Raw genomic sequence first — 13,030 nt, 5'->3', positions numbered from 1 at the left:
AAAATCTGTCTATTTCATTACTAAACATAAACTGATCATTTGCTGCTATACAAGATCGCTGATGACTCCAATACCACCTTCTGGAGCACACAAGTTCATCACTGGTTGTAAATGATGTTTGTGTTGCAGTCTTGAGTTCGGAATGAAGTGTTTTATGGTCTGTTCTTCTTCTCATAGTTTTTATACGACTGCAAAAATTAAAGGTTTATAACCACTAAAGGAAAGGTTGGGATTGATTTTGGGGGTTATGGTCCTAACAGTTTAGGAATAATCTTCCAAAAAGGCATTTTTCTAGTTTCCTGGATCTCTCTGAAATTATACCACAAATTTCCATACCACACAGGGATGGTTAGGAATGGCTTTGGGGGGTTATGGCTCAAACCGTTTAGGAATTAGGGGGAAAACAAGGGTTTCTTGATTAATAGACAATTGAGACAATTTTAAAGCATTGTAAGGGAGATAATTCAAAATTAATCCAAACATTATATGTTGGATTACCTCCCTTACACTGCTTTAAAATTATGTATAAAGAAATATGGTATTTCCTTTAGGTGGTTAGCTGTCAATTTACGTTAAGAAGTTACTATTAAATTTGTACTGACTACTGAACACTTCACCGATTGTGTTTCCCAGTACAATAAAGGTACTTGCTACTATTATCCTATATACCAGTGGTATATCTCGATACAAAACAGGTACTAGTATTGGCCAATGCAAATCAACTACATCAATGATAAATTAAGGTAGAAGTATAAGACTGGATAACATACACCATCTACAATAGTTCGAAAAGGTATATCATAATAACAGGCATGCGTGTAATTCCATGATTGAACAAATGTGCTGGCTTCAAGGCATTTTTTCATTTAAGTATAGATTACTTATAATTATCCTCCACAGCTGTAGTATATCAGAAAAGTAAATAAGTACAGGCAACAATAGTTCAAAGGTACTGACTACTGAACACCCTCGATACCAGTGGTGTATCACAATAATACTGTCTAGTTACTTAACAATTACTATAACAACGATACTACAAAGATACCTGCTATGGCCCACCTTCGAATGTATCACCAGCCCAGTAGTCAGCACTTCTGCGTTGTCATGAATTATCGTTAATATGGTAGTTATTATAAATAACATGTTAACAAAACTTCGAATTTATCGAAATACTAAAGATGTTCCTCCCTAGGAATAGATAACATCAGCTTTATCTGATAAAAACCTTTCAGACATTTGGGTTCCGATGCTGTTCAACTTCAAACTTAATGTGAAATTTTAAACTGTTTTGATTCGAGCGACACTCATGTGTCTTCTGTACATTGATGCTTAACGTCCCCCACTGGTTTAATTTAAGTGCAAATCGTCTGGCGTACAAAGTTTTACGCCTGTTATCTTTGATCAGTGTACCTACATAAGTGATATATCATGATACAAAAAAAAAGATACTGGCCTCTTGACACTCTCTTCACAAGTGGTATATCATGATAGAGTAAAGGTGCTGGCTTCTCGACACTGTCTACACAAGTGGTACATCATGATAGAATAAAGGGTACTCGCTTCTCGACACTATCTACACACGTGGTACATCATGATAGAATAAAGGTACTGGCTTCTCGACACTATCTAGTAGATAGTGTCGAGAAGCCAGTACCTTTATTCTATCATGATCTTTCACGATGTACCACTTGTGTAGACTACACAAGTGGTACATCATGATAGAATAAAGGTACTGGCTCCTCGACACCCTATCCACAAGTGATATATCATCATAGAACAAAGGTACTGGCTTCTTGACACTCTCTACACAAGTGGTATATTATGATAGACCAAAGACAAGACACTATCTACACAAGTGGTATATCATGATAGAATAAAGGTACTGGCTACTAGACACTCTCTACACTAGTGGTATGTCATGATAGAATAAAAGTACTGTATCATCGACACTCTCTACACAAGTGGATCATGATAGAACAAAGGTACTGGCTTCTTGACACTCCCTACACAAGTGGTATATCATGATTGAATAAAGGTGCTGGCGTCTCGACACTGTCTACACAAGTAGTATATCATGATAGAATAAAAGTATTGGCTCCTCGACACTCTCTACACAAGTGGTATATCATGATAGAACAAAGGTACTGGCTTCTCGATACTCTCTACACAAGTGGTATATCATGATTGAATAAAGGTACTGGCTACTAGATACTCTCTACACTAGTGGTATGTCATGATAGAATGAAGGTACTGGCTACTAGATACTCTCTACACTAGTGGTATGTCATGATAGAACAAAGGTACTGGCTTCTCGACACTGTCTAAACAAGTGATATATCATGATAGAATAAAGGTACTGGCTACTAGATACTCTCTACACTAGTAGTATGTCATGTTAGAACAAAGGTACTGGCTACTAGATACTCTCTACACTAGTGGTATGTCATGATAGAACAAAGATACTTACTTCTCGACACTCTCTTCACATGTGGTGTATCATGATATATGAAAGGTGCTGGCTTCTCGACACTCTCTTTACAAATGGTGTATCATGATTAAACAAAGGTGCTGGCTTCTCGACACTCTCTTCACAAGTGGTATATCCTGATAAAACAAGTGCTGGCTTCTCGACACTCTCTACACAAGTGGTGTATCATGATAGAATAAAGGTCCAGGCTGCTAGATATTCCCTACACTAGTAGTATATCATGATAGAACAAGGATACTGACTTCTCGACTCTCTTTTACTAGTGGTATATCATGATATATTAAAGGTGCTGGCTTCTCGACACTCTCTTTACAATTGGTGTATCGTGATTAAACAAAGATGCTGGCTTCTCGACACTCTCTTCACAAGTGGTATATCCCGATAAAACAAGGGTGCTGGCTTCTCGACACTCTCTTCACAAGTGGTATATCATGATAGAATAAAGGTCCAGGCTACTGGATACTCTCTACACAAGTGGTATATCATGATAGAACAAAGGTACTGGCAACTTGATACTCTCTACACAAGTGGTGTATCGTGATAAAACAAAGGTGTTGGCTTCTCGACACTCTCTTCCCAAGTGGTATATCCCGATAAAACAAGGGTGCTGGCTTCTCGACACTCTCTTCACAAGTGGTGTATCGTGATAGAACAAAGGTACTGGCTACTAGATACTCTCTACACTAGTAGTATATCATGATAGAACAAAGATACTGACTTCTCGACTCTCTTTCACTTAAGGTATATCATGATAGAACAAAGGTACTGGCTTCTCGACACTCTACACAAGTGGTATGTCATGATAGAACAAAGGTACTGGCTTCTCAAAACTCTACACTAGTGGTATGTCATGATAGAACAAAGATACTTACTTCTCGACACTCTCTTCACATGTGGTGTATCATGATATATTAAAGGTGCTGGCTTCTCGACACTCTCTTCACATGTGGTGTATCATGATATATTAAAGGTGCTGGCTTCTCGACACTCTCTTTACAACTGGTGTATCATGATTAAACAAAGGTGCTGGCTTCTCGACACTCTCTTCACAAGTGGTATATCCTGATAAAACAAAGGTCCAGGCTTCTAGACACTCTCTACAATAGTGGTATATCATGATCGAATAAAGGTACTGACCTCTCGACTCTCTCTTCACAAGTGGTATATCCCGATAAAACAAGGGTGCTGGCTTCTCGACACTCTCTTCACAAGTGGTATATCATGATAGAATTAAGGTACAGGCTACTAGATACTCTCTACACTAGTGGGTGGGCTATGGATTTTTTTGGAAAAAAAAGTTTGTTTCCAGTTTTTGGAGAAAATAATAATTTGTTTTTGACCCTGAGAAAAAAAATTGTTTGTTTCACCCTCAGCTGCCACTATATGTAATGCTAAAAGTGAAAGAAAAGAAAAAATTGTTTTCGACTTGTTAAAAAAAAAAAAAGATTGTTTTTCGTCGAAGGCGAAAAAAAAAGTTTGTCCAGAAAAAAATCCATAGCCCCCCCCCCCTTTCCAACTTCTCCTTTATTCTTTCCTCCACTATCTGGAGTACCACTACTTTTGTGGTGTAGCACGGATAAGCAACTGATTGATACTGTAAGCAACTGTGTGCATGTGCAGGAATAATTTACAGTGAATATGATCGGTGCACAAACCAGTATTATTTCGCCTATAATAAATTGTTCAAGATACTGGTGTAAAGGATATCAACACAGCCTGGCGTAACCACCACCTATTTACAACGCAACGGCAGTTGGTCTTATCCAAAATGAGCTAAGGCTGCGATCCCAGCTTGGTGCTCAATTAAAACAAAAATCTTGAGGCACTAGTAGCTTTAAAATAACTTAATGTCAATTCACTTTTGTACACGTGCAGGAAACTGTTCCATTACCATACTATATACATTTGTACTCCATTTAAGACACACATGTTAATATGTCAATTATACACTAATCTATGTATAATACTTTAAAAGTTCATGATCATGTGCACTGTGGCATATACTAAAATCTAAAAACACTTCATGTACCACCAAGTTATCAATGTTACTGTGACAGTTTGTAACTCAGCATATAACTCAACTTTCTATTGTTCATTCTAAATTAAACCAATATGCACATCTTTATTGGTACTTCTCTTATTAAGTCTCCTTAAACTGCACCAGTAGCCTTATAACTCCTACTTCACTAAAAAACACAACAAGTTAAGTTAGGGAGAAAATCAGTAGCTTACACAATAGTTACTTTATCACTTAATTGGGACATATATTTTTATTATCTGGGTATAATTTTCCTTATACCTTAATAAAAAGTTATTTTCCTTTTAAATTCAGGTATACCTTATAATCTTACTTAATAGAACAACTTAGCCATTAGTATCAACCCTTAAGTTTCATCCTTATACAGACTGAAATATAAGTATTGCCAAAAAATATAAGAACACAAGGCTTATACTTAACATTAAATTGTCATATTAAACCTTGAACATTTGATTAATTGTAACTTAATAAATTGCTTTATTTTATTTTAAACTATTAAATGATTTTAAATGACATTACCATCCTAGCTGCCAACTAAATCCAGTATAGAACATCTTTTATGGTGTAAGGCATATACCATTCCTCTTGTTATGGCCTCAATTTTCTCCATAAATAAGAAAGTCTGTATTAATATTGGAACTTGTGGACTGGAGACATCCAAGATCACTCTCAATAGCATTGAATTGTTTGAGAAGACTAGATTTCCTATTTTATGATTAGGGGACGACCATTTTGATATTCTGGGGTGGGGGAGGAGGATTTTGAAAATAAATAACTTAAGCCTTGATAACCACAAAAATAAATGGTTTGTTCTGTGGTAGTTTGAAAATAAATTACCTGACTTGCAATGTATTGAAAATAAATAACTCAGCAGGTCTATCGAAAGTATATGTGATAGCACCAGATTCTTCATAAATTCATCTTTTTTCCTAAAAAAATCGGGAAACACTTCCCAATTTTTTTGATGATAAAAGTATAAATATTATTTAAATATACTTGAAATGTCTGAAATATGGTTTCATTTAAATTGAGGTGTATTGTCTCAGGAAACCTTACCTCACTTTTATTTTAACAGGGCCGTAACTACATTGAGGCAAATGCCTCGTGTAGGAAATTTCAAAACCAAACGCTTGTCTTCATATCAAATTGTGTTCACGGCGAGTGCCTTGCAAGATGCAAGTTCTGTTTTCCCTCAAACGTAGCCTTGATTTTTTCGGGATCAATGTTTCATATTTATTTGTCTTTTGTTCATTGATTGCCCTTCTTTATTCTGTTAGTGTTGCATTCCTTTTGTAATCTAGGAATTTTGTTATGAACTTGATCATGAGTTTAAAAAAAAACGGCAGCCACAGACTTAACTATAATGTGAATTCCATTTTTGCTTTATCATGCACATTGGTCTTTTGATGTTCTCCCTAGAAACTTAAGTCTTACACTGAAGTTATACATTTTGCTTTGAGACCAAAATATTGTCAAAAAATTTTTAAAACAAAACTTGCATTTTCAAATTATGAAAGGGTCTTCGGAACACCCAGAAAGCATGATTTTGCATCATTTGTTCTATAGCTTCTTGGGCTTTCAGTGGTTCCAAAACCCTTCAAATTTTTTTTTGCCTCGCTGCTCTCAGCGAAATATGTTTGCCAAGACTTTTAAAAGAGGCTAGTTACGACCAAACTTTAATACTATGTATGTATGCAATACATGTATATGCAGTTGGGAATATAAAAGATTCATTTCTGCAGAGGATGATGATTAATTCTGATTAAATGGTACAGAATGACTTGACTATATATATATATATTAATTTGTAGGACCCTTTACTATAGATAATTTAGCTGATCTGTAACAATAACATCTTCATGCCTTATATATTATGTACTGCAGTACGCCGCTAGATTAAAACTGACGTGGAAAGGTAACACACGGCCAGCGAAAGCTCTATTTTTAAGAGCCCATGTGGTCGTGTGGTCTAGAGGGACGGCTGCAGTGCAGGCGATTTGGTGTCACGATATCACAGTAGCATTGCTGGGTTCGAATCTCGGCGAGAGAAGAACCAAAAATTTGCGAAATTTGGGTTGATGTTTAGACGAGTTGTATATATATATGCGAAAGCAAATTTACAGATCTAACATTGTTGGGTTGATGTTTAGACGATTTGTATATACATTATGTACACAGCCATGTATCACCATCATTGATGGCGATCCGATGGATACATCTGTTGTAGAGTTGTCACTGACTCAGACGTACTTATAAATATAATTATTTTCTGTGACTGTATATTACATGAATCTGTAGGATCCTTTACTATAGATAATTTAGCTGATCTGTAACAATAACATCTTCATGCCTTATATATCATGTACTGTAGTACGCCGCTAGATTAAAACTGACGAGGAAAGGTAACACACGGCCAGCGAAAGCTCTTTTATTGAGAGCCCAGGTGGTCGTGTGGTCTAGCGGGACGGCTGCAGTGCAGGCGATTTGGTGTTACGATATCACAGTAGCATGGGTTCGAATCCCGGCGAGGGAAGAACCAAATATTTGCGAAAGCAAATTTACAGATCTAACATTGTTGGGTTGGTGTTTAGACGAGTTATATATATATATATATATATGTCGTGTGGTCTAGCGGGACGGCTGCAGTGCAGGCGATTTGGTGTCACGATATCACAGTAGCATGGGTTCGAATCCCGGCGAGGGAAGAACCAAAAATTTGCGAAAGCAAATTTACAGATCTAACATTGTTGGGTTGATGTTTAGACGAGTTGTATATACATTATGTACACAGCCATGTATCACCATCATTGATGGCGATCCGATGGATACATCTGTTGTAGGGTTGTCACTGACTCAGACGTACTTATGAATATAATTATTTTCTGTGACTGTATCTTACATTAATTTGTAGGATCCTTTACTATAGATAATTTAGCTGATCTGTAACAATAACATCTTCATGCCTTATATATCATGTACTGTAGTACGCCGCTAGATTAAAACTGACGTGGAAAGGTAACACATGCCCACCGAAAGCTCTTTTATTGAGAGCCCAGGTGGTCGTGTGGTCTAGCGGGACGGCTGCAGTGCAGGCGATTTGGTGTCACGATATCACAGTAGCATGGGTTCGAATCCCGGCGAGGGAAGAACCAAAAATTTGCGAAAGCAAATTTACAGATCTAACATTGTTGGGTTGATGTTTAGACGAGTTGTATAATATATATATATATATATATAATAATAATATTTTTAAATTTGCAAACTACATTTCACATTAAATAATAACAGTTCGTTAAAATATTGTCACTAGCGCTTTCATGCCTTCTGGCATATATACATGTATTATTTATAATAAACAAATCATTTAAAAATTGTATGTTTTGGAATATCATAAATATAGTTGTGGAAATGAATAATCAGTCCCTTGCTTTAATGAAAATGAAAAATCTGGCTTCAATAGTGCAGAAAATTAATAATCTGTCCTCTTAGTTTACAAAAATAAATAACCGATCAAAAACAAATCCTCCTGCACCCCCCCCCCCCCCCCCCCACCCCCCCTTTCCCCACCAGAATATCAAATGGTCGTCCCCTTAAAGTCATAAAGCAGAGTTCTAATTTGAAATAAATGGACTGCTCACAGTATATGTACTAGTACATTGTAGCAAGAAATGTTCAGTATCTGTACTAGTACATTGTAGCAAGAAATGTTCAGTATCTTCGATATCATCCATACACAACGGACACATCGGACTTAATTACTTCATACTAGTCTTGTTAAATCTACTACGATTTAATTGTAGTGTATACCGAAAATGGTTGATCATGGTTGCTGCCTTATTGACGTCTCAGACTAGAGGGTTTGTCCCTCGAGGTTTGTCGCCATTTGAAATATAAGACCCCCATTATGGCCATATAAGATTGACTTGAACAATTATAACTTTCTATACTTATAGAAAGTCCCTGTTCTGCAAATCGGTTTCTTTATATCATACTGTAACGTTTATGTGTTCCTAACTTGATGAATGACAACCTTTTTCTTCATTTATATACTATAAGGTTTTGTCATTATCATGATAACACAGGCAGGCGTCACAGTCAGCAAAACATAGCCTTTTTTAAAAGGCGTCAATCGGACTAATATCAACTATGTTAACGTGACAATGCTTGAATAACATTTCATTCGTGTTAACGGGTCAATGTTTGAATAAGTTAACATGTCATTCGTGTTAAGGGAGCTCCCATTTGATTTTTAGGGGGGGGGGCTAGGATGAAAAATTTTGTCCTGCAATTTTTTTTTTTAGCTGTAATTGTAAAGCAAAATTATATCCGGGTGAAATTTGATCCGGAGGAAAAAATGTCACAGTAGTTGTTGTTATTTTTTTATCCGGAGGAAAATATTTCTCTGGGATATTTTTTCCTTTGCCGTGAAATTCTATCTGGGTAGTTAACTTATTATAGTTATTAGAAAAAAACTTATCCTTTAAAATACTATGAAATAACAATAGTGTATTTGAAAAAAAGCGAAATTATTAAAAAAAAATGTATTATGGTAAATAATTTTACAAATTATCCTTCCAAAAAATTCCTGAAATATTCAAGTCAATATCATCCTTTTAAAAGAAAATTATCATGAAATATAGGGAAGAAAAACAGAAGTAATTTCAAAGATCGTAATTGTGAAAATAATATCATGATTAATAAGGTTAGTGTAAAACATGTAAAAGTGAGTTGTTTTCAGATCTCAGTACAGATATAAATTTAAAAGTAAGGTAGAAATATAGTTGCATTACTACTGTTAACAGTAATAAAATAATTTGATTATGATGATATTTTTAACTATACAAATAGTCTGGGGACAGAAATGTAGCTATTGATTATATGGAAATCAAATAAATCATAGCATAACAATATATTGGAACAAAAGCATGTTTAACAGCTGGATAGTTTTTACCTGTGAAATGTTATCTGTCTTATTAAATCAAGTTGTAAGTCATCTTTTTATATAAATGAATGTATAAAAAATAAGATCCAAGGAAAAATTTCACTATAAAATAGATTCAGAAATATATTATATTGATATCTTTAAAATATAAATTGCTCATAATTACCTCCCTTTGATAAATTATGCAAATTTGGTCTACCTTTGTGAAACATTTTATAATTATAGTCAGGTATATATTGATTGTGAGTAACTTACATAGTAGTTCATTCAAATTCATCCAATCCACAGTCACGTCTCAGTCATTACAGCTGAACGGACGTGCTGGGCCACAGGGACTCGGTTAGCAGATTAAAATTTTGTAAATCAATGTTTTTAATTTATTTTTTATTATTTCCTGTCTATTTGCATTACTATATTAACGTATTTAAAGTTGCCATCACTATTTCTTTGTTTTCTGGCAATGTGCAGTTTACTATCCATATCCATATACTGAAAAAACCTAAAGGGATCTAAGTCGCCATCTTGAATTGCCTTCCCTACTTTAGATAAAAAATAATTAAAAATATGAATAAATTACTATATACCTTACAACAGCCCTCATTTTCTTCCGAAATGATTCTTCTATAACATGCATATTTTGATTTGTGGATTAACAGAACCATTACGAAGTTTCAGTTGCATTCGTGTCAGAATATTCAAATTTCCCGGCGAAAGCAACGTATCATTCGGAAACTTCCGGGTTGATGCGTTTACCACAACGATAAATCCTTATAAACAGACGAGTGCTGTCCCTTGATTTATTATTACATATCGAGCGCAAAGTTAACGAATAGAACCTTTCTTCAAACGGGGTAACATAAATCATTGACTTTTTCGAAGACACATCAATAAAGTAAAGAAGTTACTAAAAATATTGACACGTTCAATGGGATTTATAAGGTTTACTAACAGTACCAGGGTATAAAAAAGGGGGAGGGCCGGTTGGTAGGTCAACTTGGAGTAATACTTTGAAAAAGTATATTAACTTATCATACATGCATGTATGAAGTTCAATCGGAAGGCCCCTTTTCCATATACATACATACTACTCTGATTATATAAGTGTAAGTGTTGTACTGCATAAATCCCTATGAAAAATATCAGGATGTCAGAAATACAACCCGATAGTTTGGGACAATCATTTGATATTTTCAATGGGCGGAAGGATAAGAGGATAATCTGATATTGAAACAATACATGCACTAGCTGTTCAAAGACATTTTTGTTTGATATTTAATTAATATGAAGGATATCTTGGTGTGGTGAGGTATGAAGTTAGGGGACAGCACTCGTCTGTTTATAAGGATTTATCGTTGTAGTAAACGCATCAACCCGGAAGTTTCCGAATGATACGTTGCTTTCGCCGGGAAATTTGAATATTCTGACACGAATGCAACTGAAACTTCGTAAGGGTTCTGTTAATCCACAAATCAAAATATGCATGTTATAGAAGAATCATCTCGGAAGAAAATGAGGGCTGTTGTAAGGTATATAGTAATTTATTCATATTTTTAATTATTTTTTATCTAATGTAGGGAAGGCAATTCAAGATGGCGACTTAGATCCCTTTAGGTTTTTTCAGTATATGGATATGGATAGTAAACTGCACATTGCCAGAAAACAAAGAAATAGTGATGGCAACTTTAAATACGTTAATATAGTAATGCAAATAGACAGGAAATAATAAAAAATAAATTAAAAACATTGATTTTCAAAATTTTAATCTGCTAACCGAGTCCCTGTGCGTCCGAGATCATCTAACAGTACTCCATCATCGAGGCTAGCGGGCTGCCAAGCTGACCAAACTGGCCCTGAAAGCAGCCGTTGTGAAGAAGTAAAATCCAAAATAGTAAACAAACCAAAATCAACTCACCAAAACCAAGATGGCGGTTCGGCGTCCTTACTACTTGTTCCTGACCCACGGCAGAAATTATTCAAACGCTCACCAATCGCCTCGACCGTGCGAGGGCTGTATAGCCAGTCAAGGTCGTTAAACACCACCACATATACATAGTAGTTAATGGTTCTGTGAAATATAGTACGGCAAATATATACCGGTACATGCTATCCGCATAACACAGATAGATGTTCACTCCTCTGGAAAAAATCAACCTGTGAAATACCATGCCTGGAAAAAAATTACCGGGACAGATCATCCTCAGGATAAAATATCACAGAGGAAGAAATAAACCGTTACATAATCTCTGTCCTCCATTTTTATTTTTCACTCTGTTCCGGTCCTGCCTTTTTTTTCAGTTTATCCTGACTTTTTTTTTACCTATATTGTCGTCCTGACTATTTTTTTTGCAAGTGTCTCATCCTGCCCTTTTTTTTACACAAAACTCCTGTCCTGCCTATTTTTATTCAAATTTCATCCTAGCCCCCCCTAAAAATCAAATGGTAGCTCCCTAAGGATGTTCGCTGCTCAGTTTCAAAATAAACAACTTTTCATTAAACTAGTATGTATTGATAAGTAATAAATTGAGGAATCAAAAAAGCCCAAAAAATATAGGGGACAATGTGCTTGTTTTCGAGATATAAGACATTGGAATTTTGGCGGGAAAATGTTTTCTCTTGATTGTTCATAGCTCTATCATTGACCAGTTAAAGTTCTCAAATACTATTAAAAAATAAATAAAATTTTATAAGACTTTTACAAATGACTTATAATTATACATGTACAAAGTTTATAAAAAGAAAAATGGGGATTCATGGGAATATTTTTTTAATGCATTCAAATGGATAAAACCAGAGAATTCCGAAGATCTGACAAAAATTCCAAAACATGACAAGCAGGCATCCTTAACTTTATTTTTTTTTTAACTTTTAAAAACTGCAAAATATAATATAAACAATAATATAATCATTAATTTACACAAAGTGCTTGCTTAGACTAGTACTGTATAGATCTTATTCTATAAATATCTTTTTAAAAAATTCTGACAGTGACCTAAAAATAACTGATCAGAAGGTCAATAGTTAGGACGATGGTCGGAAACTATGTCGAAATGGGTTCGATAGGTGGAACGTTGAATTGTGTTTTAGGTAGAATGTAACTGATAAGGTTATAGAGGTATCATTCTGATGCAAGAACTTAGGATTTAAAAAGCTTTGCAAACACATTTCAATTATATTTAATATGTAAATGTGTAGGAATAATTCACAAAGGTAGGATCCTATGTTTATTTTTCTGTTTATATAGACTCTACATATATAGTGTAATTTATCATGTTTATATGAATTCAATATTTTGTGATAAATATGTGTATTATACACTGTATGTAACAATTTTACATGTTTCCACCATTATTGATTAAATTTTAAACATGGACATATTTACTACACATAATCAGAGACATAATATATATCTCTGGTTATTGTCATAATTAGATAAAGTATACTATACGTATTCATCAAAATTAGTATATTTCACAATTTGAAATATTCAAATATTCTGGGCCCCATTAAGTTGGAAATAAATAATCTTGCCTTCTAGCACATGAAATTAAATGCAGTTAGACAC

At 34.8% G+C, this 13,030-nt stretch overlaps 1 protein-coding gene across 2 annotated transcripts in view; it reads left to right on the top strand.

The window, feature by feature from the left end:
* The first annotated feature begins 12,507 nt into the window (after nt 1-12,507).
* The window catches only part of LOC139510338 (ATP-dependent translocase ABCB1-like), a 40,861-nt gene continuing 40,338 nt past the window's right edge, over nt 12,508-13,030 (top strand). The window contains exon 1 of one of the 2 annotated variants that reach the window (XM_071296876.1): nt 12,508-12,675. The gene's annotated coding sequence lies outside the window, so the exon portion shown is untranslated. The remainder of the gene's footprint in view (nt 12,676-13,030) is intronic. The other variant, XM_071296877.1, reaches the window with a different exon arrangement.

This window comes from Mytilus edulis, chromosome 2 (assembly GCF_963676685.1).
Source record: "Mytilus edulis chromosome 2, xbMytEdul2.2, whole genome shotgun sequence".
Lineage (NCBI taxonomy): Eukaryota > Metazoa > Mollusca > Bivalvia > Mytilida > Mytilidae > Mytilus > Mytilus edulis.
The sequence above is the reverse complement of the archived record's forward strand: the minus strand, read 5'-3'. Positions and strand labels throughout refer to the sequence as shown.